The sequence below is a fragment of the Pyrus communis genome, chromosome 1 (assembly GCF_041283825.1).
Source record: "Pyrus communis isolate YQ-2024b chromosome 1, ASM4128382v1, whole genome shotgun sequence".
In the NCBI taxonomy this organism is placed as follows: Eukaryota; Viridiplantae; Streptophyta; class Magnoliopsida; order Rosales; family Rosaceae; genus Pyrus; species Pyrus communis.
The window spans coordinates 22943789-22956583 of record NC_142565.1 but is presented as its reverse complement, the minus strand read 5'-3'; positions in this window follow the sequence as shown (position 1 = coordinate 22956583).

The following is a 12795-nucleotide window of genomic DNA, read 5'->3' as shown; positions in this document are numbered from 1 at the left end:
GAGCTGTGGCTCCACGCTGCACCGCCGAGCCATGCCACAATTAGGACAACATCGTTTTGACGCCATGGACCTCTCGAAGCCTTGAGTCCACTCCAGCAGGCCAGCAAGCCTTTGCTGGGCTCTGTCCTTGTCTAGGCCCATCAAGCCACCAACCTTTGCTTGTTGGGCTTTGCCTGTATACGATTCGGCCCGCCTACAACAAGCTTTGCTTGCTAGGCTTGCCATCTGCCTCGGCCTGCGATCAACAAAGATAACATATGGCTAGGCTTGCCTAGAACTGGACCATAACATAGCTGATAGGAGCATATTTATGCGCCTTAGTTTGCTTGTTTTCTTGCATTTATGTTGCTAGTACTTAGTAATTTTAGTACTTTAAGCTATTTTCGTGTGTTTGTAGGTACAAAGGGCTAAAGGAGCAAGAAAGTGCATTTTGGTGCATTTTGGTGCATTTTGGAGTAGTTTGGGGCATTAAATGGATTGCATATGCTTGGAGCCAAGAGGATGGACGAAATTAAAGACTTGAAGTAGGAAAGTTAAATCCTAAAAGACCTCATGTTTGAGCAACATTGAAGACTCCTTTCTATTCTAAGTCACAAAACAAAGTCTCTTGCATCATCAAAGTCCTTGCCGTGTATCCCTTTTGTGTTTGCCTTCCTTGCCGTGCAAGGAAGGGCCTTGTTTCCCATTTTTAACCATTTAAACACATCATTCATCAAACCAATTTCAGCCACATGCATCACAACTACACAACCTAGCCACATGCACATTCATCATCCCTTTTTCCCATCCTTTGCCGTGCATCTCCATGCATTTCCAGCATTTCCCATTTCATCATTGCACCACATTTCAGCCACATGCACTTGTTCCTCCATCATTGCACCACAATTCAGCCACATGCACTTGTTCCTCCATCAAAACAGCCACTTTCCCATTCTTTAAATCAGCCACATGCAACCAAACACAACCTTGCCATGGCCTCCCTTGCATTTCCAGCTTTCCACAACTTTTTCTAGCTGTTTTGCACATGCATTCCCTTCATAAATCAGCCACATGCACACTCAATCAGCCATCTCCCTTTTGTGCCGTGCATCCCATCACTCTTTAAGTATTTCAGCCACATGCACCCATAATGATTCACACCTTGCAGCCACATGCATTCCCCTTTGCATTTCCAGTTTTCCACCAACCTCCTAGCTGTCATATTCCCTCTTTTTCACCTATAAATAAACATCCATTGCAGCCACAAGGGGAGGATTCATTCATACACAAATAGACCACAGAAATTCATCCATTCACTCCACCATTCCATCCATTCAATCACACAACACACGGCACAAAAACAATCACTTTGTGCCGTGCCTTCCTTCACCATTACACTATCATACCATCACACATCCATTCCTCCATACACCTAAAGCCCTCCAAAACACTATCCTTAGACCTTGTGCGTAACAAAGAGGAAGAGAAGAGGGCCTAAACGTTCATACAATTCAAGTTTGAATTGTTGGAATGTTTAGGTGTTTCTTTGATTTCAATGTTTAATTTCAATTCTCTTTGTATTGTACGTATGAGGAACTAAACCCCCTTTAGCTAGGGGGTGATTCGAAACCATGTTTATGCTTGCAATATGAATTGATTACATTTGGTTGGAATTTCATAAGTTGTGGATTCAATTTGTTTAACTGTTTGATTGATAACTTATTTACGTATGTTTATTGGGAGTGCACGCTTAATTTTCATGCATGAATATGACGCTAGAATATAAGTGAGTTTCACCTAATAGTTATGAACTTATATTCACTAGTAGTGAAGGTTGCTTATAAACAATCGCGTTAAATGAATTCTTGGCACTAGTTTCATGCTGTTCATAGTAACGAAGGCCTCGTCAACACTTATAGTTTTCATGATGCTTAATGATCTTTGATTGTATCTTTATTGTGCTTTTCACGTAAAGGACTTTTGGAGAATGTTGTGAATTGCGTTGCGCAAACCCATCCAATTCATTAACTTAAGGAGAACTCGACGGTTAATTTAAGCGGACCTAATTAACCGGGGGTATTGAGTTTCATAATTTATCGAAAGACCAACTGAAAATCAATCTTGTATGCAAGTGTAACATGTGTGGAGAAGAACCTTCTAGCTAGCATTCCATCCATATTTTCATCGCATTCATATTTACATTCTGCCTTTACTTACAATCTGTTCATTTAGTTTAATTTCGTCAAAACCTAAATCCCCCTTTACTTTAATGTCCAATTTAGTTAGAAAGTGTCTTAGTTTGTGTTTATAAGTGTTTTGATTCAATTTGTTAAACAAATTCGTCCAGATTCACCAAAGTGCTCAAAACTGCCCAGAAAGTGTTTTTAAGGTAGTTTTGAGTGTTTTGGGTGATGTTTGAGTCTTTTGGTTTGTTTTAGTGTTTTAAGCGTTTAGTTTCGCATTCTTTGAGTATAGTTTAGTGTTTTAAACTTTATTTTACGTTTTTGAGTCAGTTTCCAAGAGATTTGCAATCTGATGCGAGATTTATACGCACACAAATTAAACCCTCTTTTTGTCAATTGTAGTATAAGTATAAGTAAGGATCGTTCTGGACCGGGGATTAGGAGGGATTGTTAATCACTTGGATTTGACTCAAAAACGTAAAAACAAAATTAAAAACGTTCACAAAGACTCAAAGGACTCAAAATAAGTTCAAAAGACTCAAAACTGCCTAAAAACACTAACTAGGCAGTTTCTGACCTTAAACCCAATGTTGGACGAATTTAAGATTATGGTTTGATTCAAACGTAAAAACACAATATAAAACACTATACTAGACTCAAATAATGCAAAACTAAACTTTAAAACACTAAAACAAACCAAAAGACTCAAACATCACCCAAAACACTCAAAACTGCCTTAAAATCACTTTCTGGGCAGTTTTGAGCACTTTGGTGAATTTGGACGAATTTGTGTAACAAATTGAATCAAAACTCTTATAAACACAAACTAAGACACTTTCTAACTAAATTAGACAATAAAGTAAAGGGGGATTGAGTTTTGGACGAAATTAAATTAAATGTACAGATTCAAATTAAAACAGATAGTAAAGATGAATTTGATGGAATTGAATGGATGGGAAGCTAGCTAAGGGGTTCATCTCCACACATGTTATACTTGCATATAAAACGATTTCCAATTGCTTGTCAATAAACCATGAATTCTCAACGCCCCAGATTAACCGTGAATTGCACTAATTAATCCTCAGATTTTCCGAACGTTATTGAATTGGATGATTGCATACGACAACCCAAAACATTCCCCACAAGTTCCCTATATGAATTGCATAATAGAGATACAAGCAAGAATCATTAAGTTCTTTGAAAACCATAAGCATTGACGAAGCACTCGTTACTATGAATTGCATGAAACTTATGCCAAGAATTTACTTAACGCGATTGAGATCATCAAACTTTACTACTTGTGAATATAAGTTCATAACTATTAGGTGAAACTCACTTATATTCTAGCGTCATATTCATGCATGAAAATTAAGCGTGCACTCTCAATAAATCATACATAAATAAGTGTAATTCACATAGATAAGTAAATTGAATTCACAACTTATGAAACGCAATTAGAAGTAATCAAATCATAACGCAAGCATAAACATGTATTTCAAATCCCCCCCTAGCAAAAGGGGGGGTTTAGTTCCTCATGATTACAACAAACTTAGAGAGTAATAACAAAGTAAACATTGAAAACAAGGAAAGGAAGTACACCTAAAAATTCCAACAACTCAAACTTGAATTGTATGAACGTTTAGGCCTCTTCTCCTTCTCTTTGTTGTTGCGGCACAAGGGTTTTTTGGTGAGTTTTGGGGGTTATGGATGATGTAGAATGATGTGTTTAGGGTAGGGATGGATGTAGGGGAAGGCAAGGAGTGTTTTTGGGCAGAAAATATGAAGAATGGTGAAGTATGGCTGTGTTAGAGAGAGGGAATGAATTTCTGGCGTGAATGGTTGTTGTTGTGAATGCAAGAGTGAATGAATTATGGCTGCAATGGATGCTTATTTATAGGTGAAAAAAGAGGGAACATGACAGCTAGGAACTTGGTGGAAAGCTCAAAATGCATGTGGAGTGTGCTGAAATGGATGTGAATGGGTGATGTGTGCTGCATGGTTGAATGATTAAAGGGTGCATGTGGGTTGGAAATGCATGTGGCTTGGCTGAAATTGTAAGGGGAATGCATGTGGAAATGCTGGAATGTGTTGATGTGCAATGATGAATTGAACAAGTGCATGTGGCTGAATTGGTGGTGAATGATTATGAATGATTATGAATGCATGTGGATAAAAGAGGGGATATGGCTGCAAGGTTAAAGGGCTAGGGCTTAAGTACATAGAATGGGCCTAAAATATGGTGGTTTGCATGGCAAGGTAAGGGGAGAAGGGATAAGCCATGGCAAGGTTATGAAATTGGGCTAGGGCCATTGTTTTGTGTCCTAAAGTGCCTCAATTTCGTCCAACACCTTGGCTCCAAACATAAGCTATCCATTCCAAGCCCAATTTTGCTCCAAAATGCTCCAAAATGCACCTTTTTGCTTCCTTAGCCATATGAACCTAGAAACACACGAAAATGGCATAAAGGACTAAAATAACTAAAGAAACACAACGTAAATGCACGAGAACAAGCCAATTAAGTCGCATAAATATGCTCCTATCACAATCCCTCCTAATCCCCGGTTAAGAACGATCCCTACTTACATACTTACTACAATTTGACAAAAAGAGGGTTTAATTTGTGTGCGTATAATTCTCGCATCAATAGCCGGCTCTTGCTGGGTTTTGCGCGCACCCATCATAGGCCAGCTTCATGCTAGGCCTATGCACCCGTGCCTTTTGTGGCCCACAAACCAGCAACTTCACTGCTGAGCCTATCCCAAACACTGCTCATAGCCTACAGCCATGATTGGGCTGCTCTACAGCTAACCCGTGGCCCATTAAACCCCTTTTAGGGCCTTACCTCGCACACGACACCCAAGCCCACCGAGATTAGGCTATAACTTTAACCCAAATGTTATTATTATTTTTGCTTCTATGATTAAACCTGAATGGTTATAGTCTATTGAATTAATTAAAGTGATCGGCAGTCCATTAATCTGATAATTAAAGTGATCGGCAATCCATTTACTTTTTGGCAATTAATGATTCAATAAATTATTTCATTTCGTTGAACCATTGATTATCTTTCGTAGTCCCGATGCACTCACATTTGGGTTCCTAAAACAATCCATAAATTCACTACACTTTATTGTATATTGACTTATGTGTTCTTCTATGTACCCCTATATATAAATTCAACGTTCATAGCTAAATCGAACATGTAGTTTTGAATTTAGTGTCTTTGAAACCCGCAATTTTCATTCAAAATTTACCACATGAAACCCGTAGCTTTCATGCTTAAATTAAACCAATACATGTCTATAGAACCCGCATGTTCTACAATATATGTATATGGCTTTCCATACGACCAACCACGTTTTGTTGTACCCTCTGTTTTAGGGACATGTCAAACTTGAACAAGCTCGATTTCACCTCTTTAGAAGTCTCTGGAAGAAACTAGCTAAAGTGGGTTCAAGACGTGAAGCTCCATCTTAGTGCAAAGAGTCTTAGAGCTACTATCGAGGAACCTGCCGACAATGAACTTGTCGACGAAGCTCAGAAAACTACTGCTATGATCTTTATCCACAGACACATCTATGATGCACTGCAGACTGAGTACTTCGCAGAGAATGATCCACGTACCCTCTGACACACCCCGATCGAGATTAGGGCATGCTGGCCGTCACGTGGAAGTGACGTAACCATGTGCACAGTGCGAAAGCTAAATAAATAATAATAAAAGTACGAATAAGTAAAAACCAGCTATAAACAGTGTAAGAACAAACATGTGCAAGAGTAAGTGTGAAATCAAAATTCAGAGCACGAAGACGTAATGCAATCCGAGAGAAACAACGCTACAAAAACATACCCAAAGGTGGTCCAACACTGGTGATAATCTGTCAGATATGCAGGGAAAATCCTCTGGGGAGTCACCACAAGTGCTAGCCAACTAGAACCTGGAGGGGCGCAAAACAGAAAGTGTGAGTGGGCAAAAACAAAGCTTTTCAAAAATCCATTTCATAAATAAAGTTCTAACCCCTCACCGTAAAACCTGTATACTTCCCAGAAAATAGCATATACATATATATAAATCATGCTCAGAACTATGCCATGTCCAATGCCTCCGCAAGTGCTCAGGAAATGTCATCTCAATGCCATGTAATCTGTCAGCCGGAGTCACCTAACGTGACCTGTACGGCTGAATCTAGAGCTCAAATCTCCATCTCACTAACTATACCTGCACACGAGTCGGAACCACCTAGAGTGGTCTGTACGACATGACTGGGTGTATAATAAGTACACTCAAGTGCTACGATCACGTGAAGGCTGGGCGAATAATCACGAGTCACCTACGAGTCGGAACCACCTAAAGTCGTCTGTATGACAGGAATGTGCACCTAACTTGGATCCAAGATGAGCGTATGGTGCGGGAGGTGAACATCACGTGAAGGACTGTGCCCAACTCTGGGCAGGAGCACTAACACCGGGGGTGCAGGTTATGAGCTCTCTACGCATCTCAATCACTACTGAACATAAGCATAAACCATACTCACCTGGCACTTACCTGTGCGCTCGCAACACCAACATACAAACATATATATGCTACTAATAATACATAAACAACGACAACAATATGCATGGCATAGAAATGTATAAACGTTTCCAATCACTTTCTGGGAAAAACGTAAGTATATAGGTATATACGGAAAACCAAAAGCCCACTCACTGATATGTAGAAGGGTCGTAACCCCCTTGCCTCGAGTGACCGCGCTCATCCTCGGGATAAGTCTCACCTATATGCGAAACAACTATAAAAACGTTAATAAAGCACATAACCAACACAATAACTTCTCATACAATGCTCAAATTGGGTGTATGAATACACCAACATGATTTACTCAACCTCCTGAACATCCCCATATTTTTTTAAAAAAATTTCGACGCCGCACGCGCCTCCACGCGCCGGCCAAGGCACGGCCACACGCGTCGTCCACGCGCAGGCACGTGCCTGGCACATTGACGGCGTCAGTTAACGCCGTCAGGAATATTCCGTTAACTCTGACGGATTCCGTTAACGCCGTTAGGAATATTCCGTCCAAACTGACGGAATATTCCATCATCTTCTCTGGCGAAACTCCGGCGCTGTCGCCGGCGCCGAAAAATCGGGAAAACTTTAAAACATTGTATCTTCTTCGTTTTTCAACCAAATTTCACAAAATTGGTACCAAAATGAAGCTTACAACAAGAGGAACAATTCCATACCACTTTCAAGCACTAAAACCCATGGAATCTCGCCAGGAAAACACCACCAACTCCGGCCAAGCTTGTAACTCATGATCCCGACGTTCAAAACCTTCAAACGAACCACCCCGAGCCTCCTAAGGACCTCACCAAGCTTCTTACAAGCTTGAAATTCCCAAAAACACAAGAATTAATGTGTGCATGAACAGTGACCAAATCGGGGTATCCCGAGTTCGACGTGAAAACGAAGGTATCCTCACGAATATGTAATTTGTTTCCTCGATCTGTGAAGGTTTCAATGGTTTTTGGGTGTGTCCGTACATATGGGGATAGAAATGGGAGAGAGAGGGAAAGGGACAGGGATACGGGACAAGGAAAAGGGTGAGGGGGTGTGGGAGAGTGTGTGTGGTCCAAAACCAGCCAAACAAAATTCAAAAACAACCACACAAAGAAACAAACATGATAGGGGCAAAATCGTCATTTCACCCCTACGGTACGAAAAGTCCGGGACGGGCTGTGACACCCTCTGGCTCGCTCTGGCCGATCACTTCGATCACCAAAAAGACATTTACTTGCCTAAAGCAAGACACGACTGGTAGTATTTACGCTTCCAAGACTTTAAGTATATGAATGAATACAACTCTGAAGTCTGTAGATTCTAATCAATGCTTAAGTTTTGTAAAGAAGACTTAACCAAACAAGATCTCCTAGAGAACTATTCATCCTTCAATGCCACTAATATTGTCCTACAACAACAATATAGGGCACAAAAGTTCACCAAATTTTCGGATTTGATATTTGTTTTACTTCTCGCTAAAAACAGAACCAGCTTTTAATGAAGAATCATCAAGCTCAACCCACCGCTCGAACACTCCGCCTGAAGCTCATGCGACTAATTCTAGTAGCCACAATCGACGAAAACCCCGTCATGGCTCTGGAAATGGGCAGCAATCCCCACCACAGGCCCAAGATCAACAAAATAGAGGCCCACCTAAGGGAGGAAATTTGACCCAGAAGTGCCAACCCCTTGCACATAAGGCCCCAAACTTCAAGAACAAGGGAAAAGCTATTGTTCAATCGACTTCCACTGAACTGAACATGTGTTATTGCTGTTTATCAAGGGATCATTGGTCAGGCATATGTTGAGCTACCCCCGAGGCTATTGCCAATTATCATTCCTGTCGTGAGACTAATTTTGTGCATGTAGAACATTCCGAAGATACTACTACAACTCTGGAGGTTTCAGATTTTCAGGAGGCATCAACTCCCATGGAAGAATAAAGTTTTCTTTTTCTAAGACATGTTAGGGCATTTTTACACCCCTAATGCCCGAACCCCTCCCTTATATTTTAGGTTTATGGTTTAATTTTTGGACAATTTTTCTTAGTCTTTGGAATTATTTGTTTAGATTGGTTTGTTTTGAATTAATAATTATTTTATGGATATTATATCTCGAATCGATTAACTGAAGGAATGGAATTATATTTATGCATGTGATCAATTCAATTAATTTATTTCTAGGTATGACTAATGAGGAAGTTAGTTGTCCGACTAATAGTGCCACCATGCACACCATATTGCTTGAGAAACACTATTTTACTAGCTTCATAGCTAAAAATACACCTCTGACAACCCTCTCAGGCACATCCAATCTGATAGAAGGATACTGAAATGCCCGTATTATGTTGTCCAATGGTACTAAATTAACCATTAAAGAGACACTCTATTCTCCACGTTCAGGCAGAACATTGTTGAGTTTTAGAGATATTCAAGATAATCAATATCATGTTGAAACCACTGAAGAGAACGGTTCTGAATTTCATTGTATCAATTCTTACGAATATGGCTAGAAACATATTCATACGAAGTCATAACGTCTCCCGAGTGGGTTATACATAACAACCATTCGATCTACGGAGACCCAACACGTGATCGGCCCTATGATTGGGTTCCAGATCACTCTCCTGCTTTGGCATGATCGAATGGGATACCCCATATGAGATATGATGTGTCGTATCCTCAAAGTATCACATGGGCATCACTTAAAATCTTATCCCGGTCATCCACTTTGCAAAGCATGCTCCCTGGGAAGTTGAACATTCAACCCTCACTTACAAAGATTATTCACGACCCCTCTAAGTTTCTTAAGAGGATTCAAGGGGATATTTATGGACTTATCCAACCAACATGTGGACCATATAGATACTTCATGGTGTTGGTTGATGCATCGACGCGATGGTCACATGTCTACTTATTGTCCACATGCAATGCTGTATTTGCAAAACTCCTAGCACAAATTATTAAGCTTAGGGCTCACCACCTTGATTATCTGATCAAGTCAATTTGACTGGATAATGCTGCATTTGCAAAACTCCTAGCACAAATTATTAAACTTAGAGCCCTTGACAGGAGATCTCTTTACTGCACGTTTTGCAGATTGTCACTTCGATGAAACAATCTTCCTGTCGTTAGGGGAAGATAAGATCACTAACGTTCTTGTAGAATGCAGCGAATTGTTGTGGATAACTCCCATTATGTCTCATTTAAATCCTTGCACCCTTCAGTCTAAAACTGAAGTGCGACGTATTCTAAATCTTCAAAGCATGGCTTAAAGCAGGTCAGGTGTTTTTACTGATCTAGCAAAGGTGATGATATCACATAGACCCGCTGCAAACGCACTTGCAAGGATAGACGTACTCAAAGTACACCATATCACCACCTTGGAAGGCTAGACAGTCCCCAAAAGTGGGGCAGTCGCACCTCTCACGTGACCTGGTACACTAGCGGCTAGCTAATCATCTACTCCTACCATGAAGCATGGCAGACCCTCTGGTTCAAAGGATTCACAACCCCCGAAGAGGAAAATGACACAAACTAGTAACCTTAGTTTGAATCGAACCATTACTTACTCATCTGTTCCAACGCATAAAGTTATTCTAGATTACGGTGATATCTTTGATGAGACATACCAGCCTCCCGAGAATCGTGAGATTTCAGTCCATTACGCAGTATTAGATGAGGTTTGGAATCGGAATGAGATGATTGACGATGATGCATTTTCGTATACAATTGCTTTCGACATCATGCTTATCGATGACATTGAACCACGTTCCATTGATGAATGTCGATGTAGAACAAATTGGTTAAATTGGAAACAAACAATCCAGGTCAAACTCGATTCACTTTCGAAACATAAGGTGTTTGGGCCTGTAGTTTCTACTCCACCACATGTGAAGCCTGTGGGTTACAAGTAGGTTTTCGTGAGGAAGCGTAATGAGAATAATGAAATAGTGCAATACAAAGCACACCTCGTAACGCAAAACTTCTCTCAACGCCTTGGGATTGATTACAAGGAGACGTATTCCCCCGTAATGGACGTCATAACGTTTCGCTACCTTATCATTTTGGTAGTTTTTTGAAAACTAAATATGCAGCTCATGGATGTGGTAATCGCATATCTCTATGAAGATCTAGATACGAAAATCTACATGAAAGTTCCAGAAGGACTTCCATTGACTGGTTCAAATAGTTATAGAACACATAAAACTTTCTTGATTAGATTGAGGAAATCACTCTACGGATTGAAATAATCTGGGTAGATGTGGTATAACCGTCTGAATGAATATTTGACATGTCAGGGTTATGTGAACAACGAACTATGCCCATGTATGTTCATAAAGAAGTCACATCCCGGATTTGCGATCATTGCAGTTTAAGTCGACAACATGAACCTTATCGGAACATCCACAGAGCTTGAGGAAATTGCCATTCACTTGAAATCGGAATTTAAGATGAAAGATCTTGGGAAAACTCGATATTCTCTCGACCTAGAGATCGAGCATTGTTCGGATGGAATCCTAGTCGAACTACATCCAAAAGATGTTACGACATTTTAATGAGGATAAAGTGAAGCCTTCAAGTACTTCTATGGTCGTTCGGACTCTAGATGCTAAACAAGATCCTTTCCATCCCAATGAGGATGAGTAAAAGATTTTAGAGCCTGAAGTTCCATACCTAAGTGTAATTGGTGTTTTATTGTACTTGGCTCAATGCACTAGACCTGACATCTCCTTCGCTGTTAATTTTTTGGCTAGATACAACAACGTGCCTACATGTAGATACTAGAATGGCGTTAAAGACCTTTTCCACTACCTCATGGGTATGATGGATTTGGGCTTGTTCTACATCCATGAATCCTCTAGATGAGCCGCCGTCCCCCTCGATCTTCGGGTTGATTCCCACCTTATTAGTTATGCAAATGTTGGTTATCTATCTGACCCATATATGGCACGCTCTTAAACGGGTATGTCTTTATTGTTAGAGACACCGCTATATCTTGGAGGTCTACCAAGTTAATGCTAGTTATGACTTCTTTGAACCATGCTGAGATTCTCGCCCTACCTGAAGCATCGCGTAAGTGTTTTTGGTTTAGAGCAGTCATGGAACATATTCGAAGCGCTAGTGGTCTTACTTCCGTCTTTGACCTTTCTACGACGATTTTTGAAGACAGTGCAGCATGTATCAAGCAGTTAAAGAAGGGATACATCAAGGGGGACAACACCAAGCACATAACACCGAAGTTCTTTTATTCTCACCAGCAACAACAACATTAGAACATTGAAGTCAAGCAAATCCGTTCCCAGGACAACCTAGCCGATCTCTTCACCAAGTCATTGCCCAAGTCTACTTTTCAGAAGCTCGTCCAAGGAATCGGTATGCATAAATTATCTGAGTATTTGGAAGTTATAAGGGGAGTATCCAGAAGCATACTAACTTGATCTTAATGTACTTTTTTTCCTACGATTAGGAGCATTTTTCCCACTGGGTTTTTGCTACTTAACGAGGTTTTAATGAGGCACCCATCCTGGGATGATCACACTCCGTTGAGTTCACTACTTTCGTCCTGTTTGATGTTTGTTTTAGACATTATGCATACTTCTCACTTTTCTCCTTATTTATGGGTTTTTACCTACCTGAGGTTTTACCATAGCAAGATTTTGTGTTATTTATGGGTCTTTACCTACCTTAGGTTTTACCATAGCGAGATTTTGTGAGTCTTACTACCCATGCATACTTTATTTTAAATTTGAGACTCGCATTCACCCGTTGTGTAGACGACTTCATCAACTATTCTACCTCATCTGTTGAAGATCTGATGCGATGTTTTATTTAAGTATTTACACACTCAAGGGGGAGTATTGCAGTCCTATTAGATTAGAAATGTGATTGTGTAAATCCTAGTGTATCTAAGGATATCTTTGAATATTCCCTTCAGTAGTTAATATCCTATTAGAGTTGTAATTCTATTAGGGTAAGGATTTAACCTTCTATACTACTATAAATAAAGGTACAGTGGGGTGAGATATTACACACCTCAAAATTACATCTCTTTCTTCTCTCTCTTTTGTCG